The following is a 14,481-nucleotide window of genomic DNA, read 5'->3' as shown; positions in this document are numbered from 1 at the left end:
GCAGCTTCACCCCTAGACCTAGAATCTATGAGCCCACAAATAAAATGGTAGCATAATGAACATATTTGTAAGGCAAGTTTTTTCATCCTAGAAAATTAGGTGTGAGAAACATATGATTTGTGGGGTGGGGTGGGGGAAGGAAAACTGTTTAAAGTTTCTATTTCCTTGGTTTTACCTACATGCTGACCTTTTTTTTTTTTTTTTCATTGTTTGGAATATGCTTTCCAAGCCTAGTTTGGTTTGTTTTGTTCCTATGGTAACATTTCAAAGCCTCCTGAAGCTGTGCTGCTCTTCATTACTTTTCTAAAACTATCAAGCCAACAAACACACTCAGTGAGAAACAATTGTGAAGAAATTTTAGTAATTATCTCAATCAGTCTTCACTTAATTCTTTTGTGTTCAATTTCTAGCCATGCTATAAGGTCATTACACCTGAGTTTCTTACAAACTGAAACTTTAAAAAATCATAGTATATAGAATACTTAGTTAAAAATAAATGTACCTTTTTGTAAATATTTATACTCTCTCTATATATTCTGGATTATAGGATTATTTCAAGTAAGCTCATTGGCAAATAGCACTGTTACTTACATCAGTTGATCGCAATTTTTTTTTTTTTTGAACAGAAGCTATTTTTGTTACTTTATTTTATTTTTGACACAGGGTCTTGCTCTGTCACCAGGCTGGAGTGCAGTGGAATAATCATGACTCACTGCAGCCTTGACTTCCCCGGGCTCAGGTAATCCTCCCACCTCAGATACCCGAGTAGCTGGGACTACAAGTGTGGGCCACCACACTTGGCTAATTAAAAAAAATTTTTTTTTTTTAGAGATGAGGTTTTGCCTTGTTGCCCAGACTAGTCTTCAACTCTTGGACTCAAGCGACCTACCAACCTGGCATCCCAAAGTGCTGGGATTACAGGCATGAGCCACTGGGCCTGGCCCAAATTTTAATTTCATAGAAATCACCTGGAGATGTTATTGAACTAACGATTCTGCATTTCTAACAAACTCTCATTGATTCTGATGTTGCTAATCCACAGACCACACTTTGAGTAGTAGCAAAGCTTCAGATAAAATAGACTGAGTCAGCTGAGATACATTAATTCAATGGAATATTTTGAAGTCATTAAAAAAATAAAGGCATAAATAGAAAAGTCTGCAAGGTGTGTTGTTTAGATAAGAAAGATAAAATGAAGAACAATGTATATGATGACAGCATGTTTCCAAGGAAATTTATATATGCAAAGAAAATTCCTGAAATAATACATAAGAAACTTAATTAGAGATTGTATTTCAGGAGCGTCAGTGAGGGCCTGTGGTAGTAGGTACACTTTCTTTTATGATGTCTTAACATTTTTGTTTTACTCAATAAATATTTAAAATATACAGAGTATAAAGAACATTATAAACAAAACCTCCCAAATATAAAAAGTTGTTTTAAAAAAATTGCTGCAGATCTTTTTCTTAATATATTGTCATGTTAATAAAACAATTAAAGCTCTTTTTTTTTGTTTTGTTTTCAACCCTTTTTGATCCCAAACCACAGACATTGGAGGGGTCATTTGACCTCATGGGGCCACAGGTTCCTCATAGATAATCTGGTTGCTCCTACGTTCCTCTAGCTTCTAACAGTCCAGTTATGAAATATTTTAATGCATACTTTCTTTGTCCTTACTTTATAATTGACTAAGACCTCAGATTTTCACTGAGATTTCAGGAAGCTAGCATCATGCTTTACGTTTTTCTTTTTTCTTTTTTTTTTTTGCCAGTTGGGTATTATATTGGCTTTAAAGACAGATTTTGGCTGTGGGCTGACCTGTAGGCTATTTCCCCCTTAGGAAATAACCAGACAGCAAGGAGGATAAGAGGGCCAAATAGAAGCATCTGGTCCTCCTGACAAAAATGCTGGGGAATGATGTCTTCTGGTCCACCCTCTCTTGAATACTCATGAATGGAGTGTTTCTTTTCAGGTTGAGGTGTGACAGACTTCAGTAGTGGCAGTGAGTGCTTTGGTTACCACTGGTTTTGCCGTCATCACTGTCACTATTTAAAGTGTTTTCTTGGCTTAAACATACTGGGAATGTGAGATGCTGTGGATGCATCAACCACTCAGAGGAGCCTCGTGCAGGCCTTGGCTGGTGATGTGGTTTGGCTGTGTCCCACCCAAATCTCATCTTGAATTGTAGCTCCCATTATTTCCATGTGTCATTGGAGGGACCTGGTGGTAGGTAATTGAGTCCTGAGGGCAGGTCATTCCTGTGCTGTTCTCATGATAGTGAATAAGTCTCATGAGATCTGATGGTGAATAAGTCTCATGAGATCTGATGGGCTTATAAAGGGGAGTTACCTGCCCCAGCTCCTTTGCCTGCCACCATGTAAGACGTGACTTAACTCCTCATTCGCCTTCAGCCATGCTTGTGAGGCTTACCCAGCCATGTGGAACTGTGATCAATTAAACCTCTTTGCTTTATTAATTACCCAGTCTCATGTATGTCTTTATTAGCAGGAATGAGAACAGCTGGAAAGGTGAGAAGACACGTTAGAGGGTCAACTCAGCTTTCCCCTCTGTTGCCAGGATTCATTTCAAAGAAGGGAAAATAGAACCATGCAACACCAAGATCATGAAATTCAGAAAGGAGCTACAGAGCTTATAGCTTAAAGTGAACGCCAGGAACAAAGTACTCAGTTCCAGCTGAGTGGGGTTATGGGATAGTTTTTCTGAGAGGGTTCACCCAGCATCTGTCTGCCAAGTATTTATTGAAAAGGCTTGTATTAACTACAAACATCCACTAGATGGTCATTTGAGGTGGGTTGCTGAGTCACCTGTGACCTTGTACACACTTACACGGTGTTTTCAGGAGGCTGTTTTCAGTGTTCCTTATCACACCACACACTTCACTCCCTGTCCTGTTTTCAGAGTCAGAGTTAATTCCCATGCACAAATAACATACAGTGTCTCAGTAATTTTCCATGCCCAGACCTCAAATGCCATGTACATAAACTTGAATATGTTCCATCTTAAAGATGAGCCAGATGAAGTTCATGACGCACAAGTAATTTGCCACAATCCCATAACTTCTATATTGCGGAACTTAAATTCAAGCTGCGCTTGACTCCAGAGTACAATGTATATGCTACAGTCAAAATACGTGTCAAGTCAATATCTGGAAACCCCTAGTTTGAACAGAAAGCCAAAGGAGGAGTCTAATGTTGAAGTCAGATTTGTGACTGATATTAGTGTTGCTGTGTGCCCCCTATCTCTCCCCCTTCTTTAATTCTTTGTACATGCTGGTCATTCAATGCAAGGTAAGCATCTATAATTTTTCCTTGGTCGTAGATGTGTCAGGTGATAGCACAGAGCCATCTGCAGATGCTTAGCAAACAAATACAAAAAAGAACATAAGTATGGCAGCCGTCACCCAAATGTGTATGTTTAACCCAGACAACCAAGTATTTGGGTTTAACCATTGAAAGCCTTCTTGTAATTGCTGAAGGGTACTTGTTTGTAATTGCTGTGACCATTCTTCAAGTTGTTTTTGAAATTCACACTCAAGAGTGGAAATTTGAGAAGACAAATGGCCATGATAAGCCCCTTGCAGATGTGTTTTTCTAAATAACTGCAAGGTGGAATCTCCTTCTAAGCTTCGGGTTAAATTTACAGGCAGCCACAATTCTGCATGCTGTTTTAAAATTGTAACATAGGTTATATTTTACTGCTTAACATTTTGATGAGACAGACATGTAGCATCCCAGCTACTGGAAGAGAATTTAATACTATAAAAGGATTGATTCTGCTTTATGTTAGGAATACCTTGCCCAAACAGAAGCATATAAAAGTGTGTAGCACAAATCAGAATTATATCAGTAACGTTATTGTGCAAAGAGAGGGCATAGTTGTTGCCACTAGTAATGTACTCACCATGTGAAAGAACCCATTCAAAAAAGGAAGACCTAGTCTCCTAATTTAAGTACGAGCAGGGCTTAAAGTTTGTTTCCCTTTTAGTTGTAATGTTCTGAAAGCCCATACTCTGATCAGGTGATAAAACTATTGAGGGACTCCCAAATCCAGTAGTCTAATTTGTAGTCCTAAGATATCCATGAGGGACTCAATCAAGTAAAGTGTCATTATCAAACAGTGGCCCTTGGCACAGCACAGGTTGTCTGCATGGAGACCAATGGATGGCCTCAAACTTAAAACTTGAGTCTCTACTCGGATGTCCTCTAGGAAGATTAGACACTTGTGAAGGTTCACGAGAGACCTCAGTAATATCAGTAGTAATAGCAGAAGTAAAGGTCAAATTTGCAAGCTTAGCATGGGCTGATAGTAAAGTGAAAAAACACAGGGATTACAAGACAATAAAGTCAAGTCATTGAATTTAATCCATCTCAGATTTTCAGTTCAGGGGTAGGATGGGGGCATACATTGACCTGTCCAAGAAGTATCATTGGAAGAAAAAGGCAGGTCAGCATCCCACCATGTAATAACATTAAAAGCAGGGGGATTTAGAACATGACTCCAATAAACATGTTCTTGAGCTGATCTCATTTGGCAAATGACAAGAATTACCAGTCACCCTAACATCTGTGCCTGCCTTACTTTCTCGGTTTTCCCAATTACCGCCAGATACGTAAGAAACGGGTTCTCTGCAACTGTAGGGCCTTCCACGGTGGCAAGCTGGATAGCTGCGTGTTGATACAATCTCTTTAGCTGTCCTCTGGTGTCGGGTGCCTTCCGAGCCATCACCATCATTGCTGATCCATTCTCCAATGACAGGTCCTGCTCTCAAGAAGAAAGCCCCATATTCCCCCTTTTTTGTTTACTAAGATATACTTTAAAGAGTTTGATGAGTTTATTCAATAATGGCCTGACTGGTTAAATGACAGGGAATGCCAGTTTTACGTTGTATGTGTTAAAGTTGCAATGCATATGCAAATTGAGCACTAAGATAGTAAAGACTATTAACAGTTTTTATAGTTCGTTGAAGGCCTAAAGTCATAGTACATTAAAACAGAGGAGCAGTTGCATCTTTAGTTTTTTCTCTGGTACAGGGGGTAGCATGTATTAAGCCTGTGTAAGTGTCCACAGTAACATGGGGAAATTTAAAATGTCCAAAGCGTGGATACTGAGTAACATCAGTTTCCCAGATAGCATTAGGCACCAGACCTCATGGATTGGCACCAAGCCCTAAGGAAAAAGGAGAGAGAGAATGCCGTTGGCAATCAGGACACGTTTTAATAATCATGGGAGCTTGAGAAAGTGTTAAACGCTTGTTTAAGACTGTGAATTTTCCAGTGAAAAAAACGCATGATTAGCTTGAGCTTGCAAAAAGCCGGAAAGTCTGCAAATCATGTTTGTGGTTGCACCAGAGCGTTAGCTTGAGTGTTCCCTTCTGATAAGGGACCAGGTAACCTAGAATGAGGGTGAATAGGGGTAATGTAACGATGGTGACAATGGGCACAGAGGAGCGCTTGCGCTGCAAGAAACAAAGCTATTAGAGATTCATTAGTAATGCCTTTACATGTGCAAGATCTAAATGAGTGATACTATACAGTGCATAAGCAGAATTACTATATTTATGTTTTGATGAGGAAAGGTTTGTAAGACCAGTATCAGGACACCTAACTTCACCTGTTAAAATGTTTCTGGATTTTGTGTTGCCAGTTTTGCATGGCATCTTACCACACTATAGCTGTCTTTTTAGGTTTTTTTGGAACCATCCGTAAAGACACTGGTGTGAAGCAAGGGCTTAGAGACAACAATAGACACAAATTTAACAGGCACAGTTTGTAAACAGTTCAGGAGCTGACAGGCTGGTAAATGGAAGCTGATGTTACCAATAAAGTCAGCCATGGCTACTTGCCAATCAAGATCACAAGCTAAGAGAGTATGAACTTGTTCCTTACTTAATGGTAGGAAAAGATTAACAGGATTATATTTTGATAATTGGATGCAACATCAGCGCCCCTTTATAAGAAGAGAAGCTATTAAATCTGTCATCTTTGTATAAGTTTAGAGGAATTATGAGACATGTAAATAGCACAAAAAATACAGAAATGGTAAAAGATAAAGCCTACTTACTAAACTAAGGCATGGAAGGGACAGATGTTTTAAGTAATTTTTACCATATTTTGGCCCTTGAAAGTCATTAGAATGTGACTGCAAGTCACCAGGATAATAAACCTGCATTGAATTAGCTTAAGTGTGAAAGAAGAAAAAAAGGAGAAACGTTTAAAAATGTCTTCAGGTGCTGGCCATTTTCCTGCATTAGCCTTTAGCTAGAATGTCTTAGAGATGAGCTTGGGAAAGCAGGGCTGTGGTCAGTTTCTTCCCATTTGCTCTGGGCTCCGTAGCCTCTCTTTTTAGCAGCCTGCCACCTGTTGCTACTCTTGTCTTGAGAGGAAGGGAGACTGCAAGTGGTAGAGGCCAGAAAATGACCAGGTGGTAAAGTGTGTGTGTAAGCGTGGAGGCAGGAGGCAAGAAGGTAACAGGCTGGGAGAAAACTATTCCACTTACCTTCCAGGCCACCTAAGCTTGGAGCCAACCCTGTTAGGTAAGATACTGAAAATACACTGGGCTTTTTGTTATTTTTACTACCCCCAAGCAGAGGCTCAGTGGAGGGGCAGACATGCAGCATCGGGTCTGCTTCGAAGATTCCTACCCATGGTGTTTTTAAACATTTGATAAAAAAGCAAAACATTCCTTACTGCTGTGTCTGTTGTCTGAAGATGACAGCAGCTGGCAGAGCTCGTCCACCTCAGCCTAGTTAGCATTTAACATGTGGCTAAGGGAGAGCACCCCTCGTTAGCGGGCTTCTCCCCCAGAGCTCTCTACTCTAGGCTGCTCCACACTCCTCTGCCTGCCTTAGGCTAATAATGTTGGGGTGCAATGGACTGTTTCTTAGCTCTTTCCCTATGGGGGCAGGGAAAATAGGAATTTCTTGTCAGCTGAGACATGTGAGGGGTGGCAGGGATGGGCAGAAGTAGGAAAAGCAGCAGCAGAGCAAGCAGCAGGCCACTTTCTGGACACAGTTACTGAGGCATGTGACCATGGTGAGGAGGATTCTCAGGACCAGCTGGAGCTGCCTGCAGCCACCCGGCGACTCGGTCTGTGCCCCTTGGCCTCCCCTCACTCACCACAAACCCAGAAACGGGCAACTTGCCTAGACAGCCAGTGACTAAATGGACATTCCATGGCATCTTAGCAACTCTCTTGCCCCAGGCCCAAGAAAGCCAGAGCTTTCTGGGATAAAACCCAGGAGGCAGCATGCAGCTTTCCCTGATACTCCAAGGAAACGGGGAAAAGACAAGGCCAGAAAGGTCGATGCTGGAAGTAGGAAGTGAGAACTTGCATATTAGGAAGACAATCACAAGCGGACACTTTCCTTTCCTCCCGCAGGCACCCCTCCAGCAGGGACGTGCGTCAAGGGGACGCAGCCACCCGAACATATAGATATCCTCTGACCAGGGGTCTTACCCAAGAACCATCCTTTGGGTGGCCTCCAGTATCCTTAATGGGGATGGGAAGTGTTGTTGCCTGAACGGGGCCAAGGAATGAGGTTCCTTTAATGGTAGAGGAAAAGAAGGCAATCGCTTTTCTGTTGGGGGAGGAAAAGGCTCCGGACTGCCCTTATCCTCACTAGAAAAAAATCTCTTCCTTATTCCCCATAGAAGGGAGTAAAGGGAAGACAGCAGTCTCTCCTTATTGTTCTGGTTTCTGTTTTTCCTTCTCCTTTAAATCTCCTGAATTCCCTTCAGGTGGAGAAAATGGGTGGGTTGACTCAGAGCAATCTGGTAGATAAAGAGAATACAACACAGATCGTACCAGTACCCAGGTGGTCAAAACAGTAACATTAGTCAAATGACCTTGCTCATAGCCTCTTTCCAGGCGGCGACCTACCTGCTCCCATAACTCCAAATCTAAGGTTCCTTGATCAGGAAACTAAGGGCATTCCTACCGAATTAAGAGCATACACTTATGTAGAGCTCCAGGGTCTACAGTGCACTGGAGGGCCTTAAGCAGCTGTTGCACTGTTTTTAAAAAATGCTTTCTGCTCTTTGGTCATTTCTTGACCCATGATAACCTAGCCTCTGGTATTTTACATGTGTGTTCCATCCTCCTGATGGAAGTCAGATTTGTCCCTTACTGGGATTCCCTGAAAATTGATGAGCTCTCCTCCTTCACACGTAAATTCAAGGTGATCACATTGTGAGGCACCAGTTGCAGAGTTTATAGCTTGCAGTGAATGCCAAGAACAAAGTACTCAGACAGTTCCAGCTGAGTGGGGCTAAGAGGTAGTTCTTCTGAGACAGTCTGCTCCAGCATCTGTCCACCAAGTATTTATTGAAAGGGCTTGTATTAACTAGGAACATCCACTAGATGGTCATTTGAGGTGGATTCTGAGGCACCTGTGACCTTGTACACAATCAAAGTGCATTCTCAGGGGGCTGTTTTCAGTGTTGCTTATCACACCACACACTCCACTCCCTGCCCTGTTTTCAGGGTCAAGGAGTTTTATTTCCATGCGCAGTGCCTTAGTAATTCTGCATACTCCAACCTGAAATGCCACGCATGAAAGCTTTAATATGTTGCCATGCACCTCCTACAGGAGCTAAATGATTGCTTGGGAGGGTAGTTTGAGATTTTTGTAAAGGACTAATGGACTTGATTACTCTATAAAATTCAGACATTACTGTAAATGTTGTCTAGAATATCAGCTAAGGAAGAAAGTATATTTTATGATTTTGCTGAAAGGAGCCATAAAAAATTAGTCTTCTATTCAAAATAGAAATGTGTGACTCACATGATGTACAATATATTTTTTGGGGTGAAAAATTTTATAGGGATACATTTAAGGATACAGTGTATCTCTATAAAAAATGATTAACCTCTTTGAATATAAATATCATCTTAATGATGCCAGTTACTTTTCCTCTCCCAGTTTTGATATGAAGGAAATAAAAACAGTTTTTATTAGTAATTTATTGCTGCAGAACAAGGAACCCTCAAACTGAGCTTTAGAAAACAATATTTATGACCCCACGCTATTTCTGAGAACCAGGAATCTGGGAGAGGCTTACCTGGGTATTCATATTCAGCATTTCTCATAAGGCTACAGTCAAGAAATTGGTCAGGATGGCAGGTTTTTTTTTTTTTTTTTTTTTTTTTTTTTTTTTTTTTTTTTTTTTTTTTTGAGATGGAGTTTCGCTCTTGTTACCCGGGCTGGAGTGCAACGGCGCGATCTCGGCTCACCGCAACCTCTGCCTCCTGGGTTCAGGCAATTCTCCTGCCTCAGCCTCCTGAGTAGCTGGGATTACAGGCACGAGCCACCATGCCCAGCTAATTTTTTTGTATTTTTAGTAGAGATGGCAGTTTTTGAGGCTTGACAGGGGCTGGAGGATTGGCTTCCAAGATGGCTCACTTACATGACCATTGGCAGAAGGCATCCTGTTCCTTGATGGCTATTGGCAGGAGGCTTTGGTTCCTCATCATATGGACCTCTCCATGAGACTACCGGCATGTTCTCATGACATGGCAGCAGACTTCCTAGGGCAAGTGATCCAGGAGAGAGAGAGCAAGGAGGATGCCGTAATGCCTTTTATGCTTTAGTGTTGCCCATCACTGACTGTCCCTCTGCCACATTCCATTCATAAAAGCCAGTCACTAAAGCCAATCCTTATGAGGAGGAGAATTCAACAACACTTTTCAAAGTGTGAGTATCAGAAACTTGTGGACATATTTTAAAACCAACAGGATAGTCAAATTAATTAACTATTGAAGCCATCCATAGTTCATTGTACTCACATATAGCCAAGTGTTCCCCACAGATATTTTCAAAGTATGGGACTGAGTAGTTTCAGTGATTATACTTTATGGTTGCTGTCCATATACTGTCCGTATTTTGTGTCACCTGGGCCATCAGGTACCCAGATATTTAATCAAACATTATTCTGAGTGTTATGTCAAGTGTTTTTCGATGAAATTAACATTTAAATCAGTAGATGGAGTAAGGTAGACTGGATGAGGCCCACTCATATTAAGGAAGGCAATAAGTTGAAGGCCTGAGTAGAACAAAAAGATTGGCTTTCCCCATAGGAGGGAATTTTTTTCTTCCTCGTTTACTTTAAAAAGGGTCATCATCTTTTTCTTGACTTTGAACTAAAATGGAAACATTGACTTACTGGGTCTTGAGCCTGCTGACCTTTAGACTGAAACTGTGCAATTAGCTTTCCTTGTTCTCAGCTGAAACTATACTGATATGGTTTGACCGTGTCCCCACCCAAATCTTGTCTAGGTCCCACAATTGTGATGTCATGGGAGGAATCTGGTGGGTGGTAATCAAATCATGGGGCCAGTTCTTTCCTGTGCTGTTCTCATGAGAGTGAATAAGTCTCACAAGATCTGATGGTTTTATAAAGAGGAGTTTTCCTGCATAAATTATCTTCTCTTGTCTGCTGCCATATAAGACATGCCTCTCATCTTCTGCCATGGTTGTGAGGCCTTCCCAGCCATGTGCAACTGTGAGTCCATTAAACCTCTTTTTCCTATAAATTACCCAGTCTCAGGTATGTCTTTATCAGCAGCATGAAAACAGACTAATACATATACCATTGGCTCTCTTGAGTCTTTAGATTGTGGACTTACCATGCATGCAAATCTTTGGTCTTGTTAATCTCCATAATCATGTGATATTTCTTATGATAAATATGTTTATACACACACACACACACACACACCCTGTTGGTTTTGTTTACCTGTAGAACCCTGACTAATGCACCATATATGGCCAATTCTGGAATGACTGGAGATTTACACATCTCTCTTCTAGACAGCCGAGTTAAAGGTCACAAGATATGTTTTAATTTTGTTGCTTCCTGCTCTCTAGCAGTTTTGCACTCCAGGTCTTATGCATTCAGCTGGCTAGTGTAATTTAGGAGGATTAGTCATAACTCCAGCCTTGAAAAGTAATAGCCATCATCTGTACTAGTAGGATTTTGGGAATCACACTGGAAAGGAAAATATCAACTAAAGACTCCTTATTTCAAATAAGTATGGTGTCTTAGATCGCATTCTCCATGTCCCATTCAGATGTATATTCAGTCTTCTCAGGCTCTCAATCACAGCTTCATTCTTTCAGTTTTAGATCCTTTGTAATTAGCCTATACATTGTTCTATTTTGAATAAAAGCGAGATTTTATCTAATTTATTCTGATATATTCAGTGGGTTATAATCAAATTGTTCCCTAAAATTTTATCCATAAATATATAGAAAAATTTTATTTTTATACTATATTTATTTTTCTAATCTATGGATTTTTCTCCCAATTAAATATATTTTCTTTGTTCCAAATACCCATTAACACAGTTTTACTTCCACTTTTGCTAATTTTACTTTAACAAAAAAAGGTCCTATATGACTTATTTGCATTTAATTTAATCACTTCATGGTGTTTGCCCTAATACATCCCTCTTGACTAATGAGTTATTGCTATTTTTAGAGAAGGACAGAGCAGGGAACATTTCTAAACATTATATTACAGATGAGTCTTACATGACGAAGTTTGTTCACCCATTAGGCCTGTTCAGCTTAGTTCTTCAAAATTTGCTATCTTCACAACTAATCAAACTCAGTGACAGTTACTGCAAGACATAAATTGTGGTTATAGAATAGAGAAATAAAATTTTTTGTGCAAATGAAGAGCAGATTCTCCTTGGGAAATTAATTTTCACTGTTTAGTCTGAATGATTATAGCTCTTTATTTACATTTCCTAAGCAATTACAGACATTTACGTGAGTGGTGATTCAGTTCCCACTCAATCATGAAGAAAGGGGAAGCAAAATGGAAAAGAAAAAGACCAAAATTCTGAAAATGGTAAACCCCCATATCCTTCTCAGGCTTTTGGAGGTCTAAGGATGTGCATCTCTTGTCATCAAATGTGAACTGGGTTAGCAGGATACGGAGGTATGAAAGCTGTGCTTGCCTTCCCAAAGGAAACAGCAGCAGAGACTATTAAGCACAAAAATTAAGGGCCAGTAAGAGGGAAAGTCAACTTGGCTTACAAAAGCAACATGCTCAAAGCTCCTGGGAGCTGATGGACATTTACTAGTGCTTCCAGACTCTTTCAAAAAGAAGCTTCTAGTAGAAGGGTAGAGTTACATCCAGATGTCACTGAGAGTGGCATTGTGACACAGGGGGAAGCCACAGGCTATTTGGACAGACGTACCTGGGTTAGGCTTTTGTCTCAGTCACCTATGAGATGTTTGTGGTATGATAACCTTCTCAAAATTCAAAACTGTATACAAAACATCTGGGGATCTTGTTAAAATGTGAATTCTGACTCATTAGTTCTGTGGTGAGGCCCAAGATTTCACATTTCTAATTAAAAATGCCCATGACTGCTGATCTCTAAACCACTCCCCGAGAAACAAGGGGCTAGAGCAAGCTACTTTATTTCTGAGTTTCAGTTATTTCCTTTGACATTTAGAAACAGTGTCTTACCAGTAGTGTCTAGTATGTCTAATCAAAGAATTGCAGCTTTAATTATAAATGGCATATGCAAAGAATCTAGCATACAGCCTCGCACACAGTAGGTGTTCCAGAAATCATGTTAATGTTGAACTTTTCCCCATTTAATCAGCTTCAAGTTCTTTGCCAATTAAAGTCAATGAGCAATTATACCTGTGACATTCCTAGTCCTATTAGGTGTGATAAGATTTGACTAAGGTGGCTTTCATGTTATATATGCATAATAGGGTTCATTTTTAAATGCATGACTAGTTAGATACCTGAAGATTTATGTTTTTTTTTTCGTTTTTTTTCGTTTTTTTGTTTTTTTGACTAGTACAGTACAATGTAAACTGGGAGGAAGAAAAAGTATGAAATAATACATAGAATTTTAACAGTACTACCTAAAGAAACTTTTAAAAGCTCGAAATAAGACTGACCAGGATTTTGTATTCTTCACACAAACTGATGTGCAATATATTTAAAAAAATTACTTGCAGCCAGGCTAAGTGGTGCTGGCAGGCTTACACTGAAGACTCAACCACCAGAAGAGTTTCTAGGTCCTCAGGCTATTTTTCTGTGTTACTCAAAAATTCTTTGTTATTGCTTTCACATTTCAACAATCTAAGGTTTTACCCCTTTGTACAATATCTTTGGTAACTGTTTCTGATTTTATAAAGTTAGGATTTGAGATAATTAGGAGTTCTATTCTGGTGAAAGTACAGGAGTCCTGTGATTACCCAGTGCATTCCACAGTAATTATCTACACTTGTGCCGTTTTCCCCTGTGGCCAAGCGGTCCTGCCTTATTATAGTATGGTTAGTGCTTAAAATGTTCTCTGGGGAGGAAATACCTAAGACAAGGCCTGCTCCCTTTCTCTGCAGGGTGTGAGAAGGTTAGGACAACATGTCTAGATTGCTCTGCCATCGTTTTCCTTTCTGTGGACATCTTGCAAGTGGCTTTAACTTGAGTTGAAGTTTGCGAGAAGAAAATCTTAGTCAGAAGATGTACATGATAAAGTAATAAGATGTTTCAGACATAAAAACCTAAGAGTTACATTTTGTTTCCTTGAGTAGGTAGGTTTGAAAAGTAAAGGACAACAGGAAAAACTTTAAAATTGTTTGAGAAATAACTATTCTTCAAAATCTAACTAGTAAGGGCAGCTTGTTTTCTTTGCAGATAATCTTAAATTAGAATCAATGGTTTTTAATATGGCACTGCATTCTCTTGCTCAGTAGTTTGAAGCAATTTTGCATAAATGGGATGATCTACCTTTAAAACATACTTGGAATACAACTGTGGAAATGCCATTATTATCTCAATTTTGAATATATAGAAGAGAGAGACACAATTTACACTGGCAGCAGATTCCAGGATGAGGTGCAGCAGATTGGACTTAGATGCATTTGTGCCCTGGATTCTTCTGCTGTCTCACATTCTTGTCAATGAAGAATGTTGATACAGCTAAACGTGAGATTTTCTTTTCATCAAAAATTTTAACTCCCTAGATTCTACATGATGATCAAGAAATTAAATCAATTAACTGACAGATATTTGATCGGCATCTTCTATGTGCACCTTCATTGTGTCTGGTGTTGGAATAAAAAGGGCAAGTAGCAAACCAACCACAGTTCTCATCCGTGCAGAACCTGTCATCTAGCAAGGTGAGAGAAATGCCAAATAATCAGATTTGAAGCTCAGAAGCAAGGGTGAGCTGAAGACCTAGATTTTGCAGTCATTAGTATGTAGCATAAATGCATGTGATAGCAATAATTTAAGCATACCCTTAGAATGACCTTATGATGTGGCAGATAAGCTCGAATATGTGTTCCATGCTAGGGAATCTGAGAGTGGCCAATCTGGGTATTTGTTGCTCATGTACGATAAACGTCTGAACCTTCCAGCCTCTCCTATGGAACAGGGGATTGAGGCCCTGAGTTTCTGGATTAAATGAAGGTTTCCAGGTAGAGGCTGG

This window comes from Saimiri boliviensis, chromosome 7 (genome assembly GCF_048565385.1).
Source record: "Saimiri boliviensis isolate mSaiBol1 chromosome 7, mSaiBol1.pri, whole genome shotgun sequence".
Lineage (NCBI taxonomy): Eukaryota > Metazoa > Chordata > Mammalia > Primates > Cebidae > Saimiri > Saimiri boliviensis.
Note: the sequence above shows the minus strand (reverse complement) of the source record.